The sequence below is a fragment of the Mastomys coucha genome, unplaced genomic scaffold (genome assembly GCF_008632895.1).
Source record: "Mastomys coucha isolate ucsf_1 unplaced genomic scaffold, UCSF_Mcou_1 pScaffold22, whole genome shotgun sequence".
Classification (NCBI taxonomy): domain Eukaryota; kingdom Metazoa; phylum Chordata; class Mammalia; order Rodentia; family Muridae; genus Mastomys; species Mastomys coucha.
This window is the reverse complement of record NW_022196905.1, coordinates 23,391,522-23,397,772: the sequence shown is the minus strand read 5'-3', so window position 1 is coordinate 23,397,772 and position 6,251 is coordinate 23,391,522. Positions and strand designations below refer to the sequence as shown.

The 6,251-nt window shown below is 43.3% G+C and overlaps 1 pseudogene; it reads right to left on the bottom strand.

Annotated features, from left to right (window-relative positions):
- Positions 1–369: 369 nt before the first annotated feature.
- LOC116069991 lies at positions 370–2,596 on the bottom strand (annotated as a pseudogene).
- Positions 2,597–6,251: the final 3,655 nt, after the last annotated feature.

The window sequence follows — 6,251 nt, the reverse complement described above, 5'->3', positions numbered from 1 at the left end:
AGTAAAGATGACTTCTGAGGAACAGAGTGTGCGCAGTGTCTCGGTCTCTTTGTCCTCCTCTGACCTTGCTTCTCCCTCCCGCTCCTACTCTCTTCTCTAGTCACCCTGAAGGGCAAGAAAGTCTCGACATCTTCTTACTTTGCACACTTTTAATTTCAGAACAAAATAAAACAAACAAAAACAAACCATAATACACAACACCCAATCCCGTTATTCTGTGGGAGGGGATTTTCCTGCCCTAAGGCACAAGGACAGAACAGAAGAGATTCCTCTGGACATGAGCCAAGAGCCAGGTGGATCAGGACCAGTCAAGGATGCTGGGGGAGCCACAGGGACACTATACAGAGGCTTAGGCTTCCCAGGGAGCCTCTAGTCTAGTTCTTCTATGCGAGAGGTATCTCATCACCCTCCACTGTGGGCATCATCAGGAACAGTAGCTCCTCTGTTGTCACTGCACCTTCAGCAATGCCCAGGCCTCGTTTGATCATGTGGTAGATTCATCTGTAGTGGGTTTGAGGATCCTTATGTGAGAAAGCAGAGGGGAGCAGAGCAGTTTCAGACAGCAGCAGCACCAGGTTCAACAGCGGCTTTGTTGTTTCTGTCTGCCTCAGTCTTCTACTGCAGGGTCTCCACAATGGGGTGGTCAGGGCTGATCTCTAGGTGTGTTCTGGCCATTGCGGAGCTTATTGCATAGTTGTCTCGCAGTGCCTGGGCCTTCATGATCTGCTCCATTAACCACCCCATCTGTCCAGCCATAGGTGCTTGTCACAAGGCAACAGGGGAGATTGTCACCTTCTCAACCTTCGTATCCAAGATCTCCCTCATGAATGAGATTCTCAAACTTACCTTGCTCTTCTTCATTTCTTCTCTTCCTCAGTCTCTGGTAGCTCCAGGCCTTCCTTAGTCACTGAGACCTGGCTCTTGCCATTAGATTTCTGGAGCTGCTGCATGCAGTAGCTGTCAATAGGCTCAGTCATACACACCACCTCAAAGCCCTGTTCCTGCACACACTCCTCAAAGGCAGCATTGGCCACCTGCTCTTTGCTCTCACCAGTGATGTCATACATGGACTTTTGTGTTTCTGTCATGTGAGATATATACCTTGACATGGAAGTCATCTCCTCTCCAGACTGAGAGGTGTGATAGAGAGAGCTCAGAGAGGCACTGGCATTCAGTGGAATCTTTATGCATTCCAAGCTTTAAATTCTTGAATAATGCCTCATAAAATTCCTTATAGTTCTCTTTATTTTCAGCCAATTCAAGGCACTTCTCCACAGTGTTTTTGTGGATGACTGAGGATCTTGTTCCACTGGAACATTTCTTGGGAGATGGTCAGGGGCAGGTCCTTGGAGTCAACCACACCACAGATAAGGTTCAGGTACTCAGGAGTCAGCTCATCACAGCTGTCCATGATAAACATACAGTTTCATCATTTCTCCTCCTCTTTTTCCTCCTCCTCCTCCTTCTCCTCCTCTTCTTCTTTCTCCTTCTCTTTTTTCTTTGTCTTCTCAAAAAGATCAAAGGAAACTCACCAAGGAATGAAAAGCAATACCCTGAATCCCACTGACCTTCTACAGAGAAGTACTTCACTGCCCAGTGGTCCTCCCAATTATGGGTGAAGCTCTTATAGAATTCACCATATTCCTGAAGCTCTTATAGAATTCACCATATTCCTGAATGATGTAATCAGGGTTTCTGGTCCAAGCAGGCTTAGTCTTATTCAATTCTTCTTGATCAATGTATTTCTCCTTCATTTTCTTCCTTTTCTTTTTTTTCTTTTTCTTTTTTTTAACTTTGCTACTGTTATCTTCCTCATCTGATCCCATATCTTTAATCTTAGGCTTTTCCTCATCATCCTTATCTTCCTCCTCTTTTGTACCCTATCTTCCTCTGCCTCCTCATTGCTGATCTCCTTCTCTCGTTACTTCTCCAAGTAGAGGGTGATGGGATAGTCTATGAACTCTAGGAGTTTCTTTACCTCATCCTTGACCTCCAGCTCCTATAAATATTCTGTCTGGTCTCCTTTGAGGCGAAAGACCAGAGGGAGAGATCTTTGAGGTAAAGGATCACTTTGGTACTCCAGCCTATGGGCTCACGCTGGTCTGCATGAACTGTGAAGGATGCACCAGCAGAAGACTCACAGGCATACTGCTCATCATCATTGTGCTTTGTCATCACAACCACTTTCTCTGCTACTATACAGGTAGAGTAGAATCCAACTACAAACTGCCAATCATGGAGATGCCTACACTAGCCTGGAGATCCTCTATGGTCAAGAGATCATGTATAAGACCTGTGCCAGGCATAGCAATGGTTCCTAAGTTATTTATGAAGTCAGCCTTGGTCATGACAATGCCCATGTCCACCACAGTCAGCATGCACTCCTGAGGGTTGGAGTTTTTATGGTTATCCCACTAGGAGGGATCTGTCAGGCTCTCAGTGAATCATGTCCAAGGCATCAGAAGCATTAGAGACCAACTCCCAAAGGAAAATTTTTGTTTCAATAGAAAGTATCAACAATGAAGAACATGAACTGAGTGTTTTCTGCCTCAAAGGCCTCCCCCTCTTCCTCTCCATGGTACACTTCCTCAGGCATCTTGACAGGAAAGCCAAGTAGTAGTGCAGAACCCAGTGTGCCTGGACCTCCTCTGATTTGCATACCAAGCCTAAGCAGTGTAGGGGTGACTCAAGAGACCAATAGAGGTTTATATCCAAGAAAAAGATCTCTATAATCTCAACATGGAGCCCAGAGGGAGAGAAATCCCAAACTGTTTGTCCTGGAAAAAACCTGAGCTGTTTCCTGGGTCATGTCATTTATTCACTGGGACTTACCAAAGTGTTTCAGATCATACTACTGACCTACCGATAGGTGAAATGGAAATTTCTGGATTCTTTGGAAATTCAGTTGTGTCATGGGATGTTTTTCTGGAAACGATCTTGTGAGAGGTTGTTTTGCTGAAGCCAACACATGAGTGGCATGTGATGTTTTGCTGAAGCAGACTCTTGAGAGGAGGTGTGATGTTTGGAAAGAGTATAAATGGAACCCCGTCAACAGTGAGAGATGGCTCTTGCATTGCGATGCCCTGCAATTCTTCCCTGGTCTTTGCTGGTCTTTGCTGGACCTCACTTCATAGAGAACTTCTTGTGGTATTCTGGCTACTTCTGGCTGCTTCTGCTAACTCCTGTTGATCCAGTGGAGCCTTGCAGTTTCTACTGGATCATGCCAGCACTACCAATTTGTGTTTGGTGTTTGCTATTGAACTGGACTGCTGGTATCCTGATAACAAGGGTGGAATTGCCCCCAAAGAACTGCTTCTAAACAGGTCCACAATACCCTTTTCCTATTAAACTTCTTTCTTCCCTACTTCTAGTCAGTGGACTAGAAAGGAGGTTGAAATATTTAAGAACCCTCAATAAAGTAGGTCGTGAAAAATCTAAGCCTACAAACAAGTTTTCTGACTTTGTAAGGTTGTCTTTCAGCTACTAACTCTGAAGACAGGGAAGAGGCTTATTGGAGTCTCACAGTAAGCTCCTCCTTTAGCTTTTTGTCTTCCTTTGGCCTTCTCCACATTTAGGTTAATCGCCTACTTGGACCTAATGCAATTGTGTTGTGGTCTTATAGTTCCTTGCTGGGTCTGTTTCATGGTAACTGTTGATTTTGTGGTATGTTTGTGTCGTCTGTCTGTTGGCCAGCTGTTGGCCTGTGGGTCTGATTTGATACCCTTGTTTTATATGTATATTTACTCTCCTGGGCTGCATTGTGTCTGCCTCTCTATGTTCCCTGGTTACTTCTGTGTTGTCTAAGAAAGCTGTTATCTCAAGCCCATCCTACCTAAAGTCAGATATACAACAGTTAATTATGACCCTGGGTTAGGACAGAGAAAGTGCAAGAGAGAAGTTTTGGAATCTAAGCAGTGGGGCTGGAGAGACGACTCAACAGGTAAGAGCACTGGCTGCTCTTCCAGAGGACTCAGGTTTGATTCCTAGAACCCACATGGCAACTCACAATCACGTGTAACTCTAGTTCCAGGGTATCCAGCTCTCTCTTCTCGTCGATTTGGGTACCAGGCACATAGGTGGTATTAGACAGATACACCCACACAAAAAATAATAAAACAATGAGTTTTACATAAGTCAACAGCAACAATAAAAATCTTTAGGGCTTGACCAAATGGACAGTTGGTTATAATTTTTTTCATTATGCTACAAATTTAGATCAACACTCATTTTTCTCCTTTTTTAAAATTTATGCCCAGAGAGAGCATCAAGTCCCATTACAGATTGTGAGCCACCATTGTGGTTGCTGGGAATTGAACTTAGGACCCCTGGAAGAACAGTCAGTGCTCATAGCCAATGTGCCATCTCTCCAGCCTCAACACTCCTTTTTAAAATTTACAAATTTGCTTTATTGGATTACATTGTCTATGGTTAAAATTTTAACTAAAAAGTCATGTGATCTTGCCATATGAGTGAGTTTCTGAATGCCACCTTTATATTTGTTGGGTGAATTATCTACCTAATACCTTCCCATGAGGGCCAGTCTAAATCAGATTATAGGAAAGTAAGTCCTCATATAAATTTAGTTTAAATACTTTTTAATTCATAGGGTTGAAATAAGCCTAATAAATTAGTTAAACTTATTAGTAAGAGAAAATAGAAATGTATCAAAGGCAGCAAGCACATTCTTATCTGTGTTATTATTGTTAGATATTTAACACATAGTATCTTCATAGTGACATGGCTTGGTAAGTGCAGCTCTTGCAGCATGAGCTTGAGGACCCAAGTTCAGATCCCCAGGTTCCACAAAAAATGTTGGGTGTTCTTCTAAAAAGAAACAGAGGAAGAGCAGTGGATGGGTCGGGGGAGGGACTGGGTGGAGAGGAGGAAGGAGAACTGGGGCCAGGAAGTAATATCTGAGAGAAGAATTAAAAAAGAAATGCTGGGTATGAACATGTGTACCTGTAATCCCAGTGATGAGGAGGCAGAGACAGGCTGATCTTGCACACCATTGGCCAGCCAGTTTTGCTGAGTCAGTGAGCTCTGGTCCAATGAGAGACCCTGACTCAACTAATACTGTGAGAGCAACTGAGAAAGGCACCCAATGCTGACCTTTGCCTTTCACATATATGCACATACGGATATGTACACATGCATAGAACACATGCACACACACACACACACACACACACACATTCACACACACAGAGTGAGAGTGGGAGCGGAGCAGTGGGGGTGGAGAGGGTGGGTGGGGGAAGGGAGAGATGCACAGATGTAGCTTTCTAGGTTTTAATTAAAATGTAAACTATTTTATTTTGTTACCAAAATGAGTTTTCTAGATTCAGAAATTTTATAAAGAAAAGTAAGAAAGTATTTCTAGTATGAAAGTGAGGTACAAGAGATGAAAACTATACTTTAAAGCTTATATTTGATAAAAAATGCTAAGTGAAAAGGAAATGCTGTGAGATGGGAAGGATTTTGTGTGGATAAGCAGGATCCCAACCACCTGCTGTTCTGCAGAACTGGGGAGGATTGACTCCCAGGCTGTGTCTCACTTTCCCTGTATGCCAATTCCTTCTGAGAACACAGCCACATGGGCTTCAGAGAGTCTGGGACAGTCATCTCAAACCACAGCAGCAGTTGAAACCCCCAGGAACAGAGTGCAAAACCCCACTGGTGGGGACAGTCATCTCAAACCACATCGGCAGTTGAAAAACCCCCAGGAATGGAGTGCAAAACCCCACTGGTGACTTTTCTTCTGGTGCTCAGCCTTTATGACATGGTCCTTAAGTTTTTTATACTTAGAGCTTTGGAAAATTGTCTGAGATCCTCAGACTTCGTCCCGGAGTGCTTTCCTAAATGATGGGGATACTGATGATGTTGGTCTTAGGAAAGCTCCCTACCATAGTGATAACGCTTCTCACTGACGGTTTTTATTCCGACTGTTGCTCACCCAAGTCTTCATACATTATTTGATCTGAGTCTTCATCTTTAAAAAGATTCCAATCTTTTTTAATGGCCATAAAATAATTCTTCCATTATTCTGTGTAGCTGGAAGAAAATCTAGTTTATAGATTGACAGAGACTTATTTTCTATCTTCCAAAAGGAGCCCTGTTTTTGGAGAACTTCTTTTTAGATATAAAAGACCTACAGTGCAAATGACAGGGTTTCTTCTAAGAGAAACAGAAGAATATTAACTGGGTCCAACTGGCTGGCTACTTCTCTGGATAGGGGGACTGTTAAGATCCAATGA